Here is a 26407-nt window from a genome sequence, read left to right on the forward strand (position 1 = left end):
GCAACTTAGGTAGAATAAAGCCAGTTTGTGCAAGGGCCTCCACATTGCCTCTTTTTCCTGCCAGTATAAGTACGGACTGTCTGACGTGCCTACTTGGATGCGGTCACTCATATAATCCTCCACCATTCTTTCAATGGGGAGAGAATCATATGCAGTGACAGTAGACGACATGTCCGTAATCGTTGTCAGGTCCTTCAGTCCGGACCAGATGTCAGCATCAGCAGTCGCTCCAGACTGCCCTGCATCACCGCCAGCGGGTGGGCTCGGAATTCTGAGCCTTTTCCTCGCACCCCCAGTTGCGGGAGAATGTGAAGGAGGAGATGTTGACAGGTCGCGTTCCGCTTGACTTGACAATTTTGTCACCAGCAGGTCTTTGAACCCCAGCAGACTTGTGTCTGCCGGAAAGAGAGATCCAAGGTAGGTTTTAAATCTAGGATCGAGCACGGTGGCCAAAATGTAGTGCTCTGATTTCAACAGATTGACCACCCGTGAATCCTTGTTAAGCGAATTAAGGGCTCCATCCACAAGTCCCACATGCCTAGCGGAATCGCTCCCTTTTAGCTCCTCCTTCAATGCCTCCAACTTCTTCTGCAAAAGCCTGATGAGGGGAATGACCTGACTCAGGCTGGCAGTGTCTGAACTGACTTCACGTGTGGCAAGTTCAAAAGGTTGCAGAACCTTGCACAACGTTGAAATCATTCTCCACTGCGCTTGAGACGGGTACATGCCACCTCCTATATCGTGCTCAATTGTATAGGCTTGAATGGCCTTTTGCTGCTCCTCCAACCTCTGAAGCATATGGAGGGTTGAATTCCACCTCGTTACCACTTCTTGCTTCAGATGATGGCAGGGCAGGTTCAGGCGTTTTTGGTGGTGCTCCAGTCTTCTGTACATGGTGCCTGTACGCCGAAAGTGTCCCGCAATTCTTCTGGCCACCGACAGCATCTCTTGCACGCCCCTGTCGTTTTTAAAAAAATTCTGCACCACCAAATTCAAGGTATGTGCAAAACATGGGACGTGCTGGAATTTGCCCATATTTAATGCACACACAATATTGCTGGCGTTGTCCGATGCCACAAATCCACAGGAGAGTCCAATTGGGGTAAGCCATTCCGCGATGATCTTCCTCAGTTGCCGTAAGAGGTTTTCAGCTGTGTGCGTATTCTGGAAACCGGTGATACAAAGCGTAGCCTGCCTAGGAAAGAGTTGGCGTTTGCGAGATGCTGCTACTGGTGCCGCCGCTGCTGTTCTTGCGGCGGGAGTCCATACATCTACCCAGTGGGCTGTCACAGTCATATAGTCCTGACCCTGCCCTGCTCCACTTGTCCACATGTCCGTGGTTAAGTGGACATTGGGTACAACTGCATTTTTTAGGACACTGGTGAGTCTTTTTCTGACGTCCGTGTACATTCTCGGTATCGCCTGCCTAGAGAAGTGGAACCTAGATGGTATTTGGTAACGGGGGCACGCTACCTCAAGAAATTGTCTAGTTCCCTGTGAACTAACGGCGGATACCGGACGCACGTCTAACACCAACATAGTTGTCAAGGCCTCAGTTATCCGCTTTGCAACAGGATGACAGCTGTGATATTTCATCTTCCTCGCAAAGGACTGTTGGACAGTCAATTGCTTGGTGGAAGTAGTAAAAGTGGGCTTACGACTTCCCCTCTGGGATGACCATCGACTCCCAGCAGCAACAACAGCAGCGCCAGCAGCAGTAGGCGTTACACGCAAGGATGCATCGGAGGAATCCCAGGCAGGAGAGGACTCGTCAGAATTGCCAGTGACATGGCCTGCAGGACTATTGGCATTCCTGGGGAAGGAGGAAATTGACACTGAGGGAGTTGGTGGGGTGGTTTGCGTGAGCTTGGTTACAAGAGGAAGGGATTTACTGATCAGTGGACTGCTTCCGCTGTCGCCCAAAGTTTTTGAACTTGTCACTGACTTATTATGAATGCGCTGCAGGTGACGTATAAGGGAGGATGTTCCGAGGTGGTTAACGTCCTTACCCCTACTTATTACAGCTTGACAAAGGCAACACACGGCTTGACAAATGTTGTCCGCATTTCTGTTGAAATACTTCCACACCGAAGAGCTGATTTTTTTGGTATTTTGACCAGGCATGTCAACGGCCCTATTCCTCCCACGGACAACAGGTGTCTCCCCGGGTGCCTGACTTAAACAAACCACCTCACCATCAGAATCCTCCTTGTCAATTTCCTCCCCAGCGCCAGCAACACCCATATCCTCCTCATCCTGGTGTACTTCAACACTGACATCTTCAATCTGACTATCAGGAACTGGACTGCGGGTGCTCCTTCCAGCACTTGCAGGGGGAGTTCAAATGGTGGAAGGCGCATGCTCTTCACGTCCAGTGTTGGGAAGGTCAGGCATCGCAACCGACACAATTGGACTCTCCTTGTGGATTTGGGATTTCGAAGAACGCACAGTTCTTTGCGGTGCTTTTGCCAGCTTGAGTCTTTTCATTTTTCTAGCGAGAGGCTGAGTGCTTCCATCCTCATGTGAAGCTGAACCACTAGCCATGAACATAGGCCAGGGCCTCAGCCGTTCCTTGCCACTCCGTGTGGTAAATGGCATATTGGCAAGTTTACGCTTCTCCTCCAACAATTTTATTTTAGATTTTGGAGTCCTTTTTTTACTGATATTTGGTGTTTTGGATTTTACATGCTCTGTACTATGACATTGGGCATCGGCCTTGGCAGACGACGTTGCTGGCATTTCATCGTCTCGGCCATGACTAGTGGCAGCAGCTTCAGCACGAGGTGGAAGTGGATCTTGATCTTTCCCTAATTTTGGAACCTCAACATTTTTGTTCTCCATATTTTAATAGGCACAACTAAAAGGCACCTCAGGTAAACAATGGAGATGGATGGATACTAGTATACTTATGGATGGACCAGCGACTGCCGACACAGAGGTAGCTACAGCCGTGGACTACCGTACTGTGTCTGCTGCTAATATAGACTGGATGATAATGAGATGAAATTAATATATATATATATATATATATAATATCACTAGTACTGCAGCCGGACAGGTATATATATTTATTATGTAATGACTGATGACGGACCTGCTGGACACTGTCAGCTCAGCAGCACCGCAGACTGCTACAGTAAGCTACTATAGTAGTATGTATCAAGAAGAAAGAGAAAAAAAAAACACGGGTAGGTGGTATACAATTATGGATGGACCAGCGACTGCCGACACAGAGGTAGCTACAGCCGTGGACTACCGTACTGTGTCTGCTGCTAATATAGACTGGATGATAATGAGATGAAATTAATATATATATATATATATATATAATATCACTAGTACTGCAGCCGGACAGGTATATATATTTATTATGTAATGACTGATGACGGACCTGCTGGACACTGTCAGCTCAGCAGCACCGCAGACTGCTACAGTAAGCTACTATAGTAGTATGTATCAAGAAGAAAGAGAAAAAAAAAACCACGGGTAGGTGGTATACAATTATGGATGGACCAGCGACTGCCGACACAGAGGTAGCTACAGCCGTGGACTACCGTACTGTGTCTGCTGCTAATATAGACTGGATGATAATGAGATGAAATCAATATATATATATATATATATAATATCACTAGTACTGCAGCCGGACAGGTATATATATTTATTATGTAATGACTGATGACGGACCTGCTGGACACTGTCAGCTCAGCAGCACCGCAGACTGCTACAGTAAGCTACTATAGTAGTATGTATCAAGAAGAAAGAGAAAAAAAAAACCACGGGTAGGTGGTATACAATTATGGATGGACCAGCGACTGCTGACACAGAGGTAGCTACAGCCGTGGACTACCGTACTGTGTCTGCTGCTAATATAGACTGGATGATAATGAGATGAAATCAATATATATAGATATATATATATATATATATATATATATATATAATATCACTAGTACTGCAGCCGGACAGGTATATATATTTATTATGTAATGACTGATGACGGACCTGCTGGACACTGTCAGCTCAGCAGCACCGCAGACTGCTACAGTAAGCTACTATAGTAGTATGTATCAAGAAGAAAGAGAAAAAAAAAAACCACGGGTAGGTGGTATACAATTATGGATGGACCAGCGACTGCCGACACAGAGGTAGCTACAGCCGTGGACTACCGTACTGTGTCTGCTGCTAATATAGACTGGATGATAATGAGATGAAATCAATATATATATATATAATATCACTAGTACTGCAGCCGGACAGGTATATATATTTATTATGTAATGACTGATGACGGACCTGCTGGACACTGTCAGCTCAGCAGCACCGCAGACTGCTACAGTAAGCTACTATAGTAGTATGTATCAAGAAGAAAGAGAAAAAAAAACCCACGGGTAGGTGGTATACAATTATGGATGGACCAGCGACTGCCGACACAGAGGTAGCTACAGCCGTGGACTACCGTACTGTGTCTGCTGCTAATATAGACTGGATGATAATGAGATGAAATTAATATATATATATAATATCACTAGTACTGCGCCTGGACAGGTATATATATTTATTATGTAATGACTGATGACGGACCTGCTGGACACTGTCAGCTCAGCAGCACCGCAGACTGCTACAGTAAGCTACTATAGTAGTATGTATCAAGAAGAAAGAGAAAAAAAAAACCACGGGTAGGTGGTATACAATTATGGATGGACCAGCGACTGCCGACACAGAGGTAGCTACAGCCGTGGACTACCATACTGTGTCTGCTGCTAATATAGACTGGATGATAATGAGATGAAATTAATATATATATATATATATATATATATATAATATCACTAGTACTGCAGCCGGACAGGTATATATATTTATTATGTAATGACTGATGACGGACCTGCTGGACACTGTCAGCTCAGCAGCACCGCAGACTGCTACAGTAAGCTACTATAGTAGTATGTATCAAGAAGAAAGAAAAAAAAAAAAACACGGGTAGGTGCGGTATACATATACAATTATATATATATTATATACAATTATATATATATATATATTAAACTGGTGGTGATTAATTAAACTGGTGGTCAGGTCACTTGTCACACTATCAGCAACTTGCAAGTAGTACTCCTAAGCAGACAATCACAATATATATTCTGGTGGTCAGTGTGGTCACAATGGCAGTGTGGCACTCTGGCAGCAGAGTGCCAGCAAAAGTGTGCACTGTACGTTAAAATATGTACTCCTGCTCTCAGACTCTAACTGCTCCCCACTGTCAGTGTCTCCCCCACAAGTCAGATATACAGTCACACTATCTATCACTTCAGCAAGTAGTAGTACTCCTCCTAATGCTCCCCAAAATTACTAAAGTAAATAATACTGTGTCTCTCTCTACTCTAGTCTCACTCTCTATAAACGGAGAGGACGCCAGCCACGTCCTCTCCCTATCTCAATGCACGTGTGAAAATGGCGGCGACGCGTGGCTCCTTATATAGAATCCGAGTCTCGCGATAGAATCCGAGCCTCGCGAGAATCCGACAGCGGGATGATGACGTTCGGGCGCGCTCGGGTTAACCGAGCAAGGCGGGAAGATCTGAGTCGCTCGGACCCGTGTAAAAAAACCTGAAGTTCGGGCGGGTTCGGTTTCCGAGGAACCGAACCCGCTCATCTCTAATTTAAAGCTGCTCTTATTGCAGACCTGTGCATCGCCATACGATCTTTAAATCTCCCCTGGGTCTTTCCTATATATGAAAGGCCACAGGGGCAAATGATCTGATAAACCACATAACTCGAATTACAAGTAAGGTGGTGGCGGATCAAAATTTTTTTGCCCGTATGGGGGTGATTTAAATCAGACCGACAATTACCGTTTGGAGATGTAGATCCCATGCCATGCTATACTCATGGGCAAAACCTCAGAGATTTATTAGTACATGCTGATATAGGAAATTATGAGGAAAGTAAACCTGTTCATTTTCTCTCTAAAAAAGCTTTGGGATGTTTTAAATGTGGCTGCACAACTTGCAGTTATTTGATACCAGGTGATTCATTTTATCACCCCCATACGGGCAAAAAAAATTTGATCCGCCACCACCTTACTTGTAATTCGAGTTATGTGGTTTATCAGATAATTTGCCCCTGTGGCCTTTCATATATAGGAAAGACCCAGGGGAGATTTAAAAATCGTATGGCGATGCACAGGTCTGCAATAAGAGCAGCTTTAAATAGCAGCACAAGATCAGATCAACCTGTTGCACGCCACTTCGCAGAATACAAACATTCGATTGCAAGTATTAAATATCGGATGATCGACTGGGTAAAAAAACCAGTGAGAGGGGGTGATAGAAACCGATTATTAATTCAGCGAGAGGTGCAATGGATTCACCGGTTAGATGTAGTAGCCCCGCGTGGGTTAAATGAATATTTGAGCTTTAGCTGCTTTGGATGACCGGATATTTATGTTAATATATATCAGAGATAGTGGTTAATATTGATATGTTCCCTGTTCGATCCAGTAATCATGTGATTATGCATTTATAGATACGCTGTTTTAATGTTTGTATGTTACTATGGTGATGGGAGTCACTTTAGGATGACGTAATTAGCTGTGGCCGGAAAAGAGGAGGTCTTTCCTCAACCCCCGGCGCGGCGTTTTTCACGAGTGCACGTGTATTTAAGGTATGTAATGTTCAGTTTAATCTTATAAACCTGACGATAGTGCTTGCGAGCACTGAAACGTTGTTGAAACTTTACTGGTCTCCAGAGTCCGTTTGTTAAGAATCGAGTGCCGCACTGGGGTAACTATATTTGTGTACAGCAGTACATGTGAAGGCACCGATGCAGTAGTGCAGTTTCATCGAGGAGTGCCGGACCCATGCTATCATATATATATATATATATATATATATATATATATATATATATATATATATATATATATATACACACACACACACACACACACACACACACACACACACACATATATACAGCAGGGTCAGATTAAGGCTTCAGGGAGCCCTGGGCACTTAAGACAGTGGGGCCTTCTGCTTCTTGCCAGTACTGCTCCGCTGGCTGTGCGCTACGTGTGTGCCTTTTCACCCTGCACCTCCATGAGGCAGACGGAGATGAGGGCAGGGGGAAAGAATGGTGTTTGGAAGGCAATAAGGAGGCATGGTGACAGACTAGGGGCCCATTGATCATTGAATATTCATTTTTTGGTGTAACTGAAAATATTTAGTATCACCCCCATGCATCAGAGAGGGTCCACGGCGGATATCGGAGATATCTGCTGCGATTCCTCCATTCCCATAAAGAAGCTGCAATCCCCATAGGTTACTGACAGATTTACCAAGATTCAAAGTGAGAAATTCTGGAGTATGGCCCCCACAGCTTTCAGACCCTGTCCCTGCAGGTGTAGATTGTTACATTCTTGCGTAATAATCACATACTGCAATGTGATTCTGGGTTCTAATATTGCGCCCAGAACGCATGTGATAATTGATAAATAGACCTGTTAGAGAGTAGAGTGTCAAAGGATTGAAGGGGAGTGGATTTATTACCAGATGAGTGGGGCAAAGGGTGCAGGGATACTAGTGGGAAGATTGGGGGGGGGGGGGTTGGCAGCATGAGGGAGAGGACTGGACAGGTGAGAGAAGCAGACTCAGGAGATAAATAGCAGTAAATGAACAGAAAGGCCACAGGGTGAAGTGGGAAAGAACCATTGCGGCACAGTGAGGGTAAAGCCTACACAACAGCAGAGTATTACAGTAAATTGTAAATGGGTCAGGTTCTGGGTACGACAATTTCTACATGTATAATGCAATGTGGAGCCAAGGAGGGGAAGGGGGTAGAACAAGGAAGGAGTAGAGGAAGGTGGGGAAAAAACAGACGGGAAATGTTGATAGAGAAAGGGTGGGGAGGAGAGGGACAATTAGCATAGGAAAAAGCAATCAGAACAGTGGGGGCTGCAGAAACATTGTCATACCATGAGCTGATGAGGGAGCAGTCCATCAACGCCTGATACTGGACTGGAGAACCTGAGGAGCAAAAAGATGGACAACATCCATTACATCACGGCAGGTGTAGAGAAGGAGAGTAGCAGTCAGACCTACCACAACAGCATCCATGAGGATCAAGGAGAATGGCGGTGGTTATGGAGACAGGTTCAGTACGGGCGCATAGAAAAATTCACAGGTGGGGACCGGCTCGGCAGCTATGCCCATGGGGACCCCAGCAGATTGAAAAGCAAGGAGCCAAGTTTGAGTCCAGCAATGTATACATCCTCCGGCATTAGAGCCATGGAGAGTCCCTGTCCATCACAGCCCCAGCAGTCGTGATAAAGTACCAGCCTCTGCAAGGCTGAGTGTAGAGTGACTGAGGAGAGCACTCTAAGGCAGCTCCTACTGTACTTGTCAGTCTGGACTCAGATACTCATCCCCTGTGCCCCCCTTCCCCACCCTTAATCCGGCTCTGATATACAGTGGTTGAAGTAAAAATGTAGAAATGGCAAATGGAAAACTTTAGGGATTTTGATAGTGTGAAATTAATTTTATATGCTTTTTTAACACTCCTGCCATGCAGCGGAGACTCAAATATTAGGCTATTTAAAACAAGAAAACAGCTGTTTTTATTAGTCTGTTGCCATCTTCAAAGAACATAGTGTGCTGATTAGAGATGAGCGCCTGAAATTTTTCGGGTTTTGTGTTTTGGTTTTGGGTTCGGTTCCGCGGCCGTGTTTTGGGTTCGACCGCGTTTTGGCAAAACCTCACCGAATTTTTTTTGTCGGATTCGGGTGTGTTTTGGATTCGGGTGTTTTTTTTAAAAAACACTAAAAAACAGCTTAAATCATAGAATTTGGGGGTCATTTTGATCCCATATTATTATTAACCTCAAAAACCATAATTTCCACTCATTTTCAGTCTATTCTGAATACCTCACACCTCACAATATTATTTTTAGTCCTAAAATTTGCACCAAGGTCGCTGGATGACTAAGCTAAGCGACACTAGTGGCCGACACAAACACCTGGCCCATCTAGGAGTGGCACTGCAGTGTCACGCAGGATGTCCCTTCCAAAAAACCCTCCCCAATCAGCACATGACGCAAAGAAAAAAAGAGGCGCAATGAGGTAGCTGACTGTGTGAGTAAGATAAGCGACCCTAGTGGCCGACACAAACACCGGGCCCATTTAGGAGTGGCACTGCAGTGTCACGCAGGATGTCCCTTCCAAAAAACCCTCCCCAATCAGCACATGACGCAAAGAAAAAAAGAGGCGCAATGAGGTAGCTGACTGTGTGAGTAAGATTAGCGACCCTAGTGGCCGACACAAACACCGGGCCCATTTAGGAGTGGCACTGCAGTGTCACGCAGGATGTCCCTTCCAAAAAACCCTCCCCAATCAGCACATGACGCAAAGAAAAAAAGAGGCGCAATGAGGTAGCTGACTGTGTGAGTAAGATTAGCGACCCTAGTGGCCGACACAAACACCGGGCCCATTTAGGAGTGGCACTGCAGTGTCACGCAGGATGTCCCTTCCAAAAAACCCTCCCCAATCAGCACATGACGCAAAGAAAAAAAGAGGCGCAATGAGGTAGCTGACTGTGTGAGTAAGATTAGCGACCCTAGTGGCCGACACAAACACCGGGCCCATTTAGGAGTGGCACTGCAGTGTCACGCAGGATGTCCCTTCCAAAAAACCCTCCCCAATCAGCACATGACGCAAAGAAAAAAAGAGGCGCAATGAGGTAGCTGACTGTGTGAGTAAGATTAGCGACCCTAGTGGCCGACACAAACACCGGGCCCATTTAGGAGTGGCACTGCAGTGTCACGCAGGATGTCCCTTCCAAAAAACCCTCCCCAATCAGCACATGACGCAAAGAAAAAAAGAGGCGCAATGAGGTAGCTGACTGTGTGAGTAAGATTAGCGACCCTAGTGGCCGACACAAACACCGGGCCCATTTAGGAGTGGCACTGCAGTGTCACGCAGGATGTCCCTTCCAAAAAACCCTCCCCAAACAGCACATGACGCAAAGAAAAAAGAGGTGCAAGATGGAATTGTCCTTGGGCCCTCCCACCCACCCTTATGTTGTATAAACAAAACAGGACATGCACACTTTAACCAACCCATCATTTCAGTGACAGGGTCTGCCACACGACTGTGACTGATATGACGGGTTGGTTTGGACCCCCCCCAAAAAAGAAGCAATTAATCTCTCCTTGCACAAACTGGCTCTACAGAGGCAAGATGTCCACCTCATCATCACCCTCCGATATATCACCGTGTACATCCCCCTCCTCACAGATTATCAATTCGTCCCCACTGGAATCCACCATCTCAGCTCCCTGTGTACTTTGTGGAGGCAATTGCTGCTGGTCAATGTCTCCGCGGAGGAATTGATTATAATTCATTTTAATGAACATCATCTTCTCCACATTTTCTGGATGTAACCTCGTACGCCGATTGCTGACAAGGTGAGCGGCGGCACTAAACACTCTTTCGGAGTACACACTTGTGGGAGGGCAACTTAGGTAGAATAAAGCCAGTTTGTGCAATGGCCTCCAAATTGCCTCTTTTTCCTGCCAGTATAAGTATGGACTGTGTGACGTGCCTACTTGGATGCGGTCACTCATATAATCCTCCACCATTCTTTCAATGGTGAGAGAATCATATGCAGTGACAGTAGACGACATGTCCGTAATCGTTGTCAGGTCCTTCAGTCCGGACCAGATGTCAGCATCAGCAGTCGCTCCAGACTGCCCTGCATCACCGCCAGCGGGTGGGCTCGGAATTCTGAGCCTTTTCCTCGCACCCCCAGTTGCGGGAGAATGTGAAGGAGGAGATGTTGACAGGTCGCGTTCCGCTTGACTTGACAATTTTCTCACCAGCAGGTCTTTCAACCCCAGCAGACTTGTGTCTGCCGGAAAGAGAGATCCAAGGTAGGCTTTAAATCTAGGATCGAGCACGGTGGCCAAAATGTAGTGCTCTGATTTCAACAGATTGACCACCCGTGAATCCTTGTTAAGCGAATTAAGGGCTCCATCCACAAGTCCCACATGCCTAGCGGAATCGCTCCGTGTTAGCTCCTCCTTCAATGTCTCCAGCTTCTTCTGCAAAAGCCTGATGAGGGGAATGACCTGACTCAGGCTGGCAGTGTCTGAACTGACTTCACGTGTGGCAAGTTCAAAGGGCATCAGAACCTTGCACAACGTTGAAATCATTCTCCACTGCGCTTGAGACAGGTGCATTCCACCTCCTATATCGTGCTCAATTGTATAGGCTTGAATGGCCTTTTGCTGCTCCTCCAACCTCTGAAGCATATAGAGGGTTGAATTCCACCTCGTTACCACTTCTTGCTTCAGATGATGGCAGGGCAGGTTCAGTAGTTTTTGGTGGTGCTCCAGTCTTCTGTACGTGGTGCCTGTACGCCGAAAGTGTCCCGCATTTTTTCTGGCCACCGACAGCATCTCTTGCACGCCCCTGTCGTTTTTTAAATAATTCTGCACCACCAAATTCAAGGTATGTGCAAAACATGGGACGTGCTGGAATTTGCCCATATTTAATGCACACACAATATTGCTGGCGTTGTCCGATGCCACAAATCCACAGGAGAGTCCAATTGGGGTAAGCCATTCCGCGATGATCTTCCTCAGTTGCCGTAAGAGGTTTTCAGCTGTGTGCGTATTCTGGAAACCGGTGATACAAAGCGTAGCCTGCCTAGGAAAGAGTTGGCGTTTGCGAGATGCTGCTACTGGTGCCGCCGCTGCTGTTCTTGCGGCGGGAGTCCATACATCTACCCAGTGGGCTGTCACAGTCATATAGTCCTGACCCTGCCCTGCTCCACTTGTCCACATGTCCGTGGTTAAGTGGACATTGGGTACAACTGCATTTTTTAGGACACTGGTGAGTCTTTTTCTGACGTCCGTGTACATTCTCGGTATCGCCTGCCTAGAGAAGTGGAACCTAGATGGTATTTGGTAACGGGGGCACACTGCCTCAATAAATTGTCTAGTTCCCTGTGAACTAACGGCGGATACCGGACGCACGTCTAACACCAACATAGTTGTCAAGGCCTCAGTTATCCGCTTTGCAGCAGGATGACTGCTGTGATATTTCATCTTCCTCGCAAAGGACTGTTGAACAGTCAATTGCTTACTGGAAGTAGTACAAGTGGGCTTACGACTTCCCCTCTGGGATGACCATCGACTCCCAGCAGCAACAACAGCAGCGCCAGCAGCAGTAGGCGTTACACGCAAGGATGCATCGGAGGAATCCCAGGCAGGAGAGGACTCGTCAGAATTGCCAGTGACATTGCCTGCAGGACTATTGGCATTCCTGGGGAAGGAGGAAATTGACACTGAGGGAGTTGGTGGGGTGGTTTGCGTGAGCTTGGTTACAAGAGGAAGGGATTTACTGGTCAGTGGACTGCTTCCGCTGTCACCCAAAGTTTTTGAACTTGTCACTGACTTATTATGAATGCGCTGCAGGTGACGTATAAGGGAGGATGTTCCGAGGTGGTTAACGTCCTTACCCCTACTTATTACAGCTTGACAAAGGGAACACACGGCTTGACACCTGTTGTCCGCATTTCTGTTGAAATAGTTCCACACCGAAGAGCTGATTTTTTTGGTATTTTCACCAGGCATGTCAACGGCCATATTCCTCCCACGGACAACAGGTGTCTCCCCGGGTGCCTGACTTAAACAAACCACCTCACCATCAGAATCCTCCTGGTCAATTTCCTCCCCAGCGCCAGCAACACCCATATCCTCCTCATCCTGGTGTACTTCAACACTGACATCTTCAATCTGACTATCAGGAACTGGACTGCGGGTGCTCCTTCCAGCACTTGCAGGGGGCGTGCAAATGGTGGAAGGCGCATGCTCTTCACGTCCAGTGTTGGGAAGGTCAGGCATCGCAACCGACACAATTGGACTCTCCTTGTGGATTTGGGATTTCGAAGAACGCACAGTTCTTTGCGGTGCTACTGCTTTTGCCAGCTTGAGTCTTTTCATTTTTCTAGCGAGAGGCTGAGTGCCTCCATCCTCATGTGAAGCTGAACCACTAGCCATGAACATAGGCCAGGGCCTCAGCCGTTCCTTGCCACTCCGTGTGGTAAATGGCATATTGGCAAGTTTACGCTTCTCCTCCGACAATTTTATTTTAGGTTTTGGAGTCCTTTTTTTACTGATATTTGGTGTTTTGGATTTGACATGCTCTGTACTATGACATTGGGCATCGGCCTTGGCAGACGACGTTGCTGGCATTTCATCGTCTCGGCCATGACTAGTGGCAGCAGCTTCAGCACGAGGTGGAAGTGGATCTTGATCTTTCCCTAATTTTGGAACCTCAACATTTTTGTTCTCCATATTTTAATAGGCACAACTAAAAGGCACCTCAGGTAAACAATGGAGATGGATGGATACTAGTATACAATTATGGACGGACTGCCGAGTGCCGACACAGAGGTAGCTACAGCCGTGAACTACCGTACTGTGTCTGCTGCTAATATAGACTGGTTGATAAAGAGATGTCGTAGTATGTATGTATGAAGAAGAAAGAAAAAAAAACCACGGTTAGGTGGTATACAATTATGGACGGACTGCCGAGTGCCGACACAGAGGTAGCCACAGCCGTGAACTACCGTACTGTACTGTGTCTGCTGCTAATATAGACTGGTTGATAAAGAGATGTCGTAGTATGTATGTATAAAGAAGAAAGAAAAAAAAACCACGGGCAGGTGGTATACAATTATGGACGGACTGCCGAGTGCCGACACAGAGGTAGCCACAGCCGTGAACTACCGTACTGTACTGTGTCTGCTGCTAATATAGACTGGTTGATAAAGAGATGTCGTAGTATGTATGTATGAAGAAGAAAGAAAAAAAAACCACGGTTAGGTGGTATACAATTATGGACGGACTGCCGAGTGCCGACACAGAGGTAGCCACAGCCGTGAACTACCGTACTGTACTGTGTCTGCTGCTAATATAGACTGGTTGATAAAGAGATGTCGTAGTATGTATGTATAAAGAAGAAAGAAAAAAAAACCACGGTTAGGTGGTATACAATTATGGACGGACTGCCGAGTGCCGACACAGAGGTAGCCACAGCCGTGAACTACCGTACTGTACTGTGTCTGCTGCTAATATAGACTGGTTGATAAAGAGATGTAGTAGTATGTATGTATAAAGAAGAAAGAAAAAAAAACCACGGGTAGGTGGTATACAATTATGGATGGACTGCCGAGTGCCGACACAGAGGTAGCTACAGCCGTGAACTACCGTACTGTGTCTGCTGTGACTGGATGATAAATAATGATATAAAAAATATATATATATCACTACTGCAGCCGGACAGGTATATATATTATATAATGACGGACCTGCTGGACACTGTCTGTCAGCAGAATGAGTTTTTTATAGAATAAAAAAAAAAACACCACACAAGTGAAGTCACACGACGAGTGTTTAACTTTTTCAGGCAATCACAATATAGTATACTACTAACTATACTGGTGGTCAGTGTGGTCAGGTCACTGGTCAGTCACACTGGCAGTGGCACTCCTGCAGCAAAAGTGTGCACTGTTTAATTTTAATATAATATGTACTCCTGGCTCCTGCTATAACCTATAACTGGCACTGCAGTGCTCCCCAGTCTCCCCCACAATTATAAGCTGTGTGAGCTGAGCACAGTCAGATATATAATATATACATAGATGATGCAGCACACTGGGCTGAGCAGTGCACACAGATATGGTATGTGACTGTCTTGTACTCCTGGCTCCTGCTATAACCTATAACTGGCACTGCAGTGCTCCCCAGTCTCCCCCACAATTATAAGCTGTGTGAGCTGAGCACAGTCAGATATATAATATATACATAGATGATGCAGGCATGCAGCACACTGGGCTGAGCAGTGCACACAGATATGGTATGTGACTGAGTCACTGTGTGTACCGTTTTTTTCAGGCAGAGAACGGATATATTAAATAAAACAACTGCACTGCTGGTGGTCACTGTGGTCAGTCACTAAACTCTGCACTCTCTTCTACAGTATCAGCCTCAGGTCAATCTCTCTCTCTCTCTCCTAATCTAAATGGAGAGGACGCCAGCCACTTCCTCTCCCTATCAATCTCAATGCACGTGTGAAAATGGCGGTGACGCGCGGCTCCTTATATAGAATCCGAGTCTCGCGAGAATCCGACAGCGTCATGATGACGTTCGGGCGCGCTCGGGTTAACCGAGCAAGGCGGGAAGATCCGAGTCGCTCGGACCCGTGAAAAAAAACATGAAGTTCGTGCGGGTTCGGATTCAGAGAAACCGAACCCGCTCATCTCTAGTGCTGATCTTATCCGGGCTAGCCATTTTCCAGCCCCGTATCTCTATTTGACATTAGTGCTGTCTTTTTAACCCAGGTTGTGAATGGGGATTTTGCCGGTTTGTGGGGGAGACAGCTGCACAAGTAAAGGTGGGTACACACTTAGCGATATAGTGAACTATATCACTCATTTCCCCCCTCCTGAGCGATATAGTTTACTATATTGCCCAGTGTGTATGCCGACGATGACGAGCGATGCCCGGCCCCGCGGGTTGTTAACGAATCTAGGTCTGGACCGTACATGAACTCATCATCCAAAGCTGCATGCTCCGGCCGGTCGCTGCATGACGTCACTGTGCGATATTGCTAGCGATATACCAAAACACTAATTAACAACGAATATGGATCACCCATAATGCATCTAAAAAATTATGTTCCTAGCATAAGAGGGAATACTTATCTTAATTGTATGTATGTAAATGCTAGAAGCCTTACAGGGAAAAAACTAGAAGTCCTTGCAGCAAACAAACAGTATGATATTATAGGTATTACCGAAACTCATGGGATGAATCTCATGATTGGACAGTTAATCTGGAGCGTTATACGCTGTTCAGGAGCAACAGATTAAATAAATGGGGTGGAGGGGTATTGTATTTATTTATGTAAAGCCATTTTTAAAACCTGATATACAGGAAGACTTTTGCGAGGAGACTGTAACTACTGTAGAGACTTTATGGCTAGAAATTTCATGTTGGGAAAAGGGAACTAAAAAGCTACTAATAGGGATATGCTATAATAATAGTGATGGAAGATTTTAACTATCCGGAGATTGATTCATGTGATACTGCTAGGGTTAATATGTTTTTAAACACACTAAATGATCACTACTTACTTCAACTAATCGTGGAACCAACTAGGTACAATGCAATCTTATTATTATTATTATTATTATTATTATCCTTTATTTATATGGCGCCACAAGGGTTCCACAGCGCCAAATTACAGAGTACATATGCACATAATCAAAACAGGAAAACAGTGACTTACAGTTGAAGACAATATAGGACAAGTACAGGGTAACTGAGCATAACTACACCAGTAAACATAGAGATAAGTTCCAGGTGGCCAAAAAACTGCAGGATCTGGGCAGTTGAGGATTATTAAAGTAAGAAAAGTATAGGCACATGAGGGAAGAGTGCCCTACTCGTGAGAGCTTACATTCTAAGATCATTCTACAATCTTAGACCTGGTATTAACAAACAATGGGGAATTGATATCAAATATTATAATAGGGGAGCCCTTGGGAAACGGTGACCACAATATGGTCACATTCAATGTCAGTTTTCACAAGCAGCTCTATGTAGGCTCAACTAAGAGATGACCAGATGGCGGGATTAACGCATAACCTCAGCAATGATAATGTCCCACCGCTAAATGCTTATTTAAGTGAGGAAGTAGTCTATGACCGATTTAAAAAAATAAAGATTAATAAGTCATCTGGTCCCAACGGAATTCACCCAAGGGTGCTCACTCCGTACTAGCAAGTACACCCATATTTTTGATTTTCAATTACTCACATCAAGCATGGTTCTCAAAGACTGGCGTATAGTGAAAGTAGTGCTGATATTTAAAAAGGGAAGTAAAGGGAAGTAAATCTGAACCAGGTAATTATAGACCAGTAAGTCTCACATCTATAGTGGGGAAAGTATTGGAAGGTACTTTGAGGGATAGAATACAGGAGTTCCTTGAAGCCAATAAGGTTATTAATAGGAACCAACATGGATTTGTGAAGGATAGATCATGTCAAACTAACTTAATAGGCTTTTACAAAACAGTTAGTGCGAACCAAGATCAGGGTAAAGCGGTGGATGTAATATTTTTAGACTTTGCTAAACTTTCGATACGGTACCTCACATGAGACTTATCTATAAATTAAGAGAACTGGGGCTAGAAAGCACAATATGTACTTGGGTTAGAAATTGGTTAGATAATAGGGAGCAGCGAGTGGTGGTAAATGGAACTTTTTCTAAATGGACTGAAGTACTAAGTGGTGTGCCATAAGGGACTGTACTTGGACCACTATTGTTCAACATTTTCATAAACAATCTAGAAGTAGGTCTAGAGAGCATGGTGTCAATTTTTGCAGATGACACCAAACTGTGTAAGGTTATAAATTCAGAGGGGAATGCCGAGTCTCTTCAGAATGACTTATTTAAATTGGAGGCATGAGCAGCAAAATGGAGAATGAGGTTCAATATAGACAAATGTAAGGTAATGCATTTTGGTAGCAAGAACAGGAATACTACCTACATACTAAATGTGGAAAAACTAGGGCATTTTGTACTGGAAAAAGATTTAGGTGTTCACATACAGTAGATAACAAACTTAACAGTAGTACCCAAAGTACTATGCAGCAAATAAGGCAAACAAGGTATTAGCATGTATAAAGCAGGGAATTGATGCAAGGGATGAGAGTGTTATGCTCCCATTATATAAATCACTAGTGAGGCCACATCTTGAATAGTTGCACAATTATGGGCACCATACTACAAAAAAAAAAGATATCCTGGAACTAGAAAAGGTTCAGAGACAGGCGACCAAATTGATTTAGGGGATAGAGACGTTAGAATACGAGGAAAGGCTTTCTAGGCTAGGTATGTTCACACTGAAAAAAAAAAAGGAGATTAAGAGGGGACATGATCAACATTTACAAATATATAAGGGGACAACACACAGAGCTAGCGGGGGATTTGTTTTTGGTAAGATCAACACAAAGGACACGTGGACACCCACTTAGGTTAGAGGAGAGGAGATTTCGCACACAGAGACGGAAAGGTTTCTTCACAGTAAGGACAATACATATTTGAAATTCCCTGCCTGGGAGAGTAGTAATGGCAGACTCGTCATTGCTTTTAAGAATGGGCTAGAAAATTCCTAATGGATTAGGATATACAGGGTTATGGTGGGTAAATCAGGCACTATAATAATTAAATAAATAAATAAAGAATAGACATAATGGCAAAAATTCACCACAGTTACTCTTAAAAATATTACAGTGTAGGAGATCACTAACAGGTTGAACTCGATGGGTAAATTGTCCTTTTTCAACCTCAGAAACTATGTTACTATGATATCACACAGTGTGTATGCCCGTTGTCAGGCTGCCTGGCTTGGCAGGGGAAACACTAGGCGATGATGCTCACTGAGCACATCGCCTAGTCTGCACCCACCTCAGCTTTCCCTAATAGACAGCAAATTATGTTTTCTTTCAATAATATAACACATAGAACATAGCAACCTCATCTGTCTGAGCATAAATATAGATAAGCATTAGTAGTTAATTATATAAAGAATAGCCAACCTGTAATACTTAATCTTTTAGAAACACACACATTTGGAGTATACATATACCCAGCAGCCATTTTATTAAAATCCCTTACTCGTGAAGTGAATGAAATTAGTATCGAGTTACAGTGGCACCTGTCAAAGGGTGGGATGTATTAAGCAGCAAATGAACACACAGCCCTTGAAGTTGATTTGTTTAAATCAGGAAAAATGAGCAAGCAAAAGGATTTGAGCAACTTTGACAAGGGTCAAATTGTGACGGCTAGACAACTTGGTCAGAGTATGTTGTGGGGTGTTCCCGGTATACAGTGGTTAGTACCTAACAAAAGTGGTCCAAGGAAGGATGACTGGTGAACAAGTGAGAGGCTCATGATGCACGTGGGAAGGCTAGTCCATCTGGTCCAGTCGAGCCACTGTATCACAAATTGTGAAAAAGTTAATGCTGGCTATGATAGAAATCTGACAGGACACACAGTGTATTAAATGGTGGCAAACTGCTCTAATCAAGCTGGTAACAATCCTCAGGTGCTGCGGGAGGGGGTTACTCTAGACAAGAAAAACAAAAGGGATTTTTCCCACGCACTCTGCTAGCTGTTAGTAAGAAGAACTATATACTATGTAATAATAGAAAATGTAGAGCTCTTCGTTACATATGTTTTGCAAAAGATATGATAAGCCTCCAGGCCACTTTACGGCTGCTCTATTACTGGAGGTCCCTAACTAAGCATAAGTCCAGGGCTTGGACCCCACAAAGTCGGCTCAGGCCCGACCACCCTAGGGCAGCACACCATGGTATTTCTATTCTATTTTCTATTGTTACATAGTATATAGTTCTTCTTAATAACAGCCAGCATAGTGCGTGGGAAAAATCCCTTTTGTTTTTCTTGTCTAGAGTAACCCCCTCCCGCAGCACCTGAGAATTGTTACCAGCTTGATTAGAGCAGTTTGCCACCATTTATTGCAGTTCAGTGAGGCATAGATGGAGCCAGCATTAGGAGGGCATGCTGGGTCCTGTGGTGCCATTTGGAGGATACAGGGGTGCCTCCAGGTAAGCTAGCTCTCAATCTGGATATGTTTTGTATGTGCCATTATCATGTGGCCGTATATTAAGCAATTGTATGACCCATAGTGATTATTATTATTATTATTATTATTATTATGCTGTGTGTGAGTTTGGGGAATGGTACCCCTCAGGTCTGGTGTGACTGGGCTACCTTGGGGCAGCACGCCATATTATTTATTTAGCACTTATGTAACACTCCTATTTTTTCACTAATATTACTCTTTTGAGTATTAAGTTAACACCCTTATTTCTGTAGCACTTTCTAACCCATAGCTTCTGCTTCTTTCTTAACACATATTAACACTTTAGAATTTCAATGGTGTGATGCCCTAGGGTGGTCGGGCCTGAGCCGACTTTGTGGGGTCCACGCCCTGGACTTATGCTTAGTTAGGGACCTCCAGTAATAGAGCAGCCGTGAAGTGGCCTGGAGGCTTATCATATCTTTTGCAAAACATATGTAACGAAGAGCTCTACATTTTCTATTATTACATAGTATATAGTTCTTCTTACTAACAGCCAGCAGAGTGCGTGGGAAAAATCCCTTTTGTTTTTCTTGTCTAGAGTAACCCCCTCCCGCAGCACCTGAGGATTGTTACCAGCTTGATTAGAGCAGTTTGCCACCATTCATTGCAGTTCAGTGAGGCATAGATGGAGCCAGCATTAGGAGGGCATGCTGGGTCCTGTGGTGCCATTTGGAGGATACAGGTGTGCCTCCAGGTAAGCTAGCTCTCAATCTGGATATGTTTTGTATGTGCCATTATCATGTGGCCGTACATTAAGCATTGTATGACCCATAGTGATTATTATTATTATTATTATTATTATTATGCTGTGTGTGAGTTTGGGGAGTGGTACCCCTCAGGTCTGGTGTGACTGGGCTACCTTGGGGCAGCACGCCATATTATTTATTTAGCACTTATGTAACACTCCTATTTTTTCACTAATATTACTCTTTTGAGTATTTTATTAACACCCTTATTTCTGTAGCACTTTTTAACCCATAGCTTCTGCTTCTTTCTTAACACATATTAACACTTTAGTATTTCAATGGTGTGCTGCCCTAGGGTGGTCGGGCCTGAGCCGACTTTGTGGGGTCCAAGCCCTGGACTTATGCTTAGTTAGGGACCTTCAGAAATAGAGCAGCCGTGAAGTGGCCTGGAGGCTTATCATATCTTTTGCAAAACATATGTAATGAAGAGCTCTACATTTTCTATTATTACATAGTATATAGTTCTTCTTACTAACAGCCAGCAGAGTGCGTGGGAAAAATCCCTTTTGTTTTTCTTGTCTAGAGTAACCCCCTCCCGCAGCACCTGAGGATTGTTACCAGCTTGATTAGAGCAGTTTGCCACCATTTATTGCAGTTCAGTGAGGCATAGATGGAGCCAGCATTAGGAGGGCATGCTGGGTCCTGTGGTGCCATTTGGGGGATACAGGGGTGCCTCCAGGTAAGCTAGCTCTCAATCTGGATATGTTTTGTATGTGCCATTATCATGTGGCCGTACATTAAGCAATTGTATGACCCATAGTGATGATTATTATTATTATTATTATTATTATTATGCTGTGTGTGAGTTTGGGGAGTGGTACCCCTCAGGTCTGGTGTGACTGGGCTACCTTGGGGCAGCACGCCATATTATTTATTTAGCACTTATGTAACACTCCTATTTTTTCACTAATATTACTCTTTTGAGTATTTTATTAACACCCTTATTTCTGTAGCACTTTCTAACCCATAGCTTCTGCTTCTTTCTTAACACGTATTTCAATGGTGTGCTGCCCTAGGGTGGTCGGGCTTGAGCCGACTTTGTGGGGTCCAAGCCCTGGACTTATGCTTAGTTAGGGACCTCCAGTAATAGAGCAGCCGTGAAGTGGCCTGGAGGCTTATCATATCTTTTGCAAAACATATGTAACGAAGAGCTCTACATTTTCTATTATTACATAGTATATAGTTCTTTTTACTAACAGCCAGCAGAGTGCGTGGGAAAAATCCCTTTTGTTTTTCAGGACACACAGTGTATCACAGCTTGCTGTTAAGGGGGTGCGTAGCCACAGTCCAGCCGGAGTGCCCATGCTGACCACTCCTGCAATGGGCGCTTGAGCATTAGAACAGTACATTGAAGCAATGAAAGATGGCCTGGTCTGATAAATGCTATTTTCTTTTAAATCATGTGGTTGGCCAGGTGCATGTGCGTCATTTGCCTGGGGAAAAGATGGCATCAGAATGCACAATATGAAGAAGGCAAGCCGGTGGAGGCAGTATGATGCTCATGGACAGTGTTCTGCTGGGAATCTTTTGGTCCTGGCATTCAGGGCGTTGTTTCCCAGATGGCAATGGCCTCTTCCAGCACCCTGACACTGCAAAAATTGTGTTCAGTGTGTTGAATTAGGCTTTAAATTCCCGAGATCTCATTCCGATCCAGCATCTATGGGATGTACCGGAAAAAGAAGTCCACGCTATGGAGGCCCCTCCTCGCAATTTACAGGGCTTAAAGGATCTGCTGCAAATGTCCTTGGTGACAGCTACTACAGGACACCTTCAGAGGTCTCATGAAGTCCATGCCGTGGCTTGATGGGTTGGAGCTGTTTTAGCAGCACAAGGCTGTGTGTGTGTGTGTGTGTGTGTGTGTGTGTGTGTGTGTGTGTGTGTGTGTGTGTGTGTGTATATATATATATATATATATATATAAAGTCCACAATCTGCTGGCACTCAAACGGAAAAGATCCAACTGCTCAGGTGCCACTCCAAAACAAATAGCATATCCATTCCCACATACAAGGCACTCTGAGACTGTATTATGAGCAAAGTATCAATGTATTGAGTAAACATTAGCAAATGTTTTCGAGGCCAAAGTCCCGTCCTTAGGCCAATACAAATAAATATATATATATATATATATATATATATATATATATATATATATATATATATATATATATATATATATATATATATATATTTATTTATATATACATACATACATACATACATACACACACAGAAATAAAAGGAGGGGGCGCACATAGGGGGTCATTCCGAGATGTTAGCTCGCAAGCGGATTTTAGCAGATTTGCTCATGCTAAGCCGCCGCCTACTGGGAGTGAATCTTAGCATCTTAAAATTGCGAACGAAGTATTCGCAATATTGCGATTACACACCTCGTAGCAGTTTCTGAGTAGCTCCAGACTTACTCGGCATCTGCGATCATTTCAGTGCTTGTCGTTCCTGGTATGATGTCACAAACACACCCAGCGTTCGCCCAGACACTCCCCCGTTTCTCCGGCCACTCCTGCGTTTTTTCCGGAAACGGTAGCGTTTTTTCCCACACACCCATAAAACGGCCTGTTTCCGCCCAGTAACACCCATTTCCTGTCAATCACATTACGATCGCCAGAACGATGAAAATGCCGTGAGTAAAATTCCTAACTGCATAGCAAATTTACTTGGCGCAGTCGCAGTGCGGACATTGCGCATGCGCATTAAGCGGAAAATCGCTGCGATGCGAAGATTTTTACCGAGCGAACAACTTGGAATGACCCCCATATTGCAAATCACTTTTATTTAAAACAGGTAAAAACCCTTTAACAGAGGATCCACGTTAAATGAATGAGACTCGTACCGAGGTTCTTCTCACCCGTGTGGACTGGTTACCACATGATGTAAACAAAGTAAATGCTCCAATGTCTCCCTGCTGGTAAGAGCTGTGCTGCACTGGGAACCAGGACCTCACACCGCGCCAGCAGCTTACGGCACACCAACACAGGCAGAAGGCACAGACCTGTGGTCAGCTTGGAGATGGGTACGTCTAGCAGGCCACACCTCTACTAGTTTCACATGTAGCTTCATCAGGAGGCTGGCTTGCTGGACGTAATGCCTGTCATTTATAGTCCTGGTTTCACACAGATGCAGATTGATGAATCATGCCACCTGGAGCAATTACTCCACTACAACATGCTTCTTCTATTAGCAGATTTCAAACTCAGAGCATTACATTTATAACAAATACAATACTAGCAGCAATGTCACACCAATGTTAAAACAAAATGTTAAAAGAAAACAAGCAGTAGCTGAGAAATTCAAACAGAACAATACAAAAAAATGCTTGAATACCTCCATAATCCTGTCATAATCTTATTTTGTTAGATCTTCACTAAGAGACACATTTTATATAAAACAACAGAGATAGCAGTATTACATCTTTAGATGGAATAAAGCACGATCCAGTCACCTATAAAAGAATCATTTAAAGTGATACATACAATTGAGATGATTTTACCTCTCTCTCTAATTTACCTCTCTCTTTCATTTATAGTGCTGATTTTACACAGATGCAGCTTAATAAATCATGGCACATGAAGCAATTACTCCACTAGAACATACTTCTTCTATTAGCAGATTTCATAATCAGGGCATTCCATTTATAGCAGTTTCAATACTAGCAGCAATGTGTGTTGGTGTGCCGTAAGCTGATGGCGCGGTGTGAGGTCCCGGTTCCCAGTGCAGCACAGCTCTTACCGACAAGCTGCGGTGTTGTCCCGCAAGCTGCTGGCGTTGTGTGAGGTCCCGGTTCCCAGTGCAGCACAGCTCTTACAGGGAGAGATTGGAGCATTTACTTTGTATACATCATGTGGTAACCAGTCCACACGGGTGAGAAGAACCTCGGTACGAGTCTCATTTATTTAATGTGGATTCTATGTCACAGTGATCCTATGTGTTAATGTGGATCCTCTGTTAAAGGTATTTTACCTGTTTTAAATAAAAGTGATTTGCACTATGTGTGCCCCCTCCTTTTGTTTCTGTACCTAGAGTATCTCATTCCAGGAGTCTGGAGTTACTACAGGAGGGGTGCAGCGGTTTCTTGAAATGCTAGAAAACCAGTGCTATATCCCAGTTTTGACTACCTTGAGGATTCTTTTCCATTTTCTAAGTGGAAACTGAACATTGACCAGCGCACCTGTACACCATTTCCTTGAGAATATATATATATATATATATATATATACATATATACACCTGTATTAAATAGAGTTAAAAAAGCATCTACTATCTCTCATGGCACAAAAAAAAAATCCATACAGACATTTGCAGATATGTGACCTTATCGCCATTCTGGGTAAATTGGATGCTGTCAGACAAGGATTTGCGATGGCAAGGTCAAGGCATGGAAACTATCGGACTCCCCTATCTTCACCAAGAACTGCAGCAAGGTGGGATGGACTAGCTGCTACTGAAAGTGATGGTGTGGGAGTGTAAAAGTAGTGAGGTGGAGAATCATCAGGCTGGTTATAATGTTAGCCAGTCATATGATCAGCTTACTGTGGAAATAAAATGTTACCACTGCTATCTATCTACAGTATCTTACATTTAGGTTAAAACAAGCTTAACTTACAGTAGGGAGTTGATTGGTTGGCACTTTGTGTCCCATTTTCAACCAGTTTAAGCTATTTAAAACTTTTTGTGCATGATAAATGGTGGTCCAGCTAATCAGCACCCCACTGTCGTGTTTCAAACACATAAGAGGTAGTAGCTTATTGGCTGGAGCACCATTTATCATTCACAACAAGTTTTAAATAGCTAAAACTCATTGCTAAATGGTTCCCTTATCTCTCTCCCCTTTATTCCTCCTCACGCTTTGATAGATATGTATGCCCCAGTGTAAGAAGTGAAATAAGCAAATATAGCAGATAAACAACAGTTCTATACATTGCAGTGACATCATAATGGCTGTTTATAATGTTGACCAATCACGTGATCACTGGTTCCAAGTTTCGGACTGGAGTATGAATGACACACCTGGGGAATGTAGTGGTAGGGGGCGGGGCCCATGCTTAAGGGGTGTGGTCTAACACCAAGTTGGCTTGGGTCTGGGTCCCTTTCGAAATACTGTATATTTTTAGGTAAATACTGATAGTGCATGCATTATGCACTAGACTGATAACAGCAATGTACTTCAGTGGATATACCATTGCCCTGAAAGCACAGTATATTGTATCATTTGTAGAATAATTACAGTAAGCACATGACAGTGAGCATTTCTATATGTACCACATTAATGTACTGTACATGTGATAGAGGACCCCAGTACTGACCAGCCAGAGTCTAAAACTAAATGAAAACTGCATTAGGTATAGTAAAGGTGAAATACATGCTAATGTAAAACATATTCAACTAACTAAGCTCCTACCGCTGGGATAACTTATTGTAGGTCAGTGAATGAGTGCAGAGCTACAATGTCATTCCAATCACTGGCAAGAACTTGGATGAAGGGGGTAATACTTTAATGGCCAGTGGGGGTACCACTGGGGAGTGGGATGTAATGCTACTAGGGGCACATTTATTGGCAAGTTGCTCATTCAGATTGTGATGTCACTCAGGTGCTAAAAGGGAGGGGTAATTCTGAGTAAGAAAATACATTTTGCTATCCCTAGTGCACACTGAGTGAAAAATAACACTACATAATAATCAGATAATACAGAGATCTTGGTTGCATACTGTATATCTGCAGATATAGGGTTAAGCCCCCATGCTGAACGGCAAGGCGTTTTTGTCACTGGGGGCCCTAACGCTAGGTATGGGTCCAGGGTGCGGGTCCCCATCTTGTTGGCACAGGCTGGCCCCACCAGGGCAGCACACAGGTGAAAATTAGTAAGTGTAATAAGAAGCACATATGTAAATGAGAAGTGTGATTGAA

General features: G+C 44.2%; 1 long non-coding RNA gene across 1 annotated transcript in view; it reads right to left on the reverse strand.

Moving 5' to 3' along the window:
- LOC134956084 (uncharacterized) overlaps positions 1 to 23550 on the reverse strand; it is a 142616-nt gene extending 119066 nt beyond the window's left edge. Inside the window, exons 1-2 of the long non-coding RNA XR_010185987.1 lie at positions 23336 to 23550; positions 7976 to 8027 (exon numbers count right to left, since the gene is read on the reverse strand). This is a non-coding gene — a long non-coding RNA (uncharacterized LOC134956084). The remainder of the gene's footprint in view (positions 1 to 7975; positions 8028 to 23335) is intronic.
- Between the last annotated feature and the right edge of the window lie 2857 nt (positions 23551 to 26407).

This window comes from Pseudophryne corroboree, chromosome 1 (genome assembly GCF_028390025.1).
Source record: "Pseudophryne corroboree isolate aPseCor3 chromosome 1, aPseCor3.hap2, whole genome shotgun sequence".
Classification (NCBI taxonomy): domain Eukaryota; kingdom Metazoa; phylum Chordata; class Amphibia; order Anura; family Myobatrachidae; genus Pseudophryne; species Pseudophryne corroboree.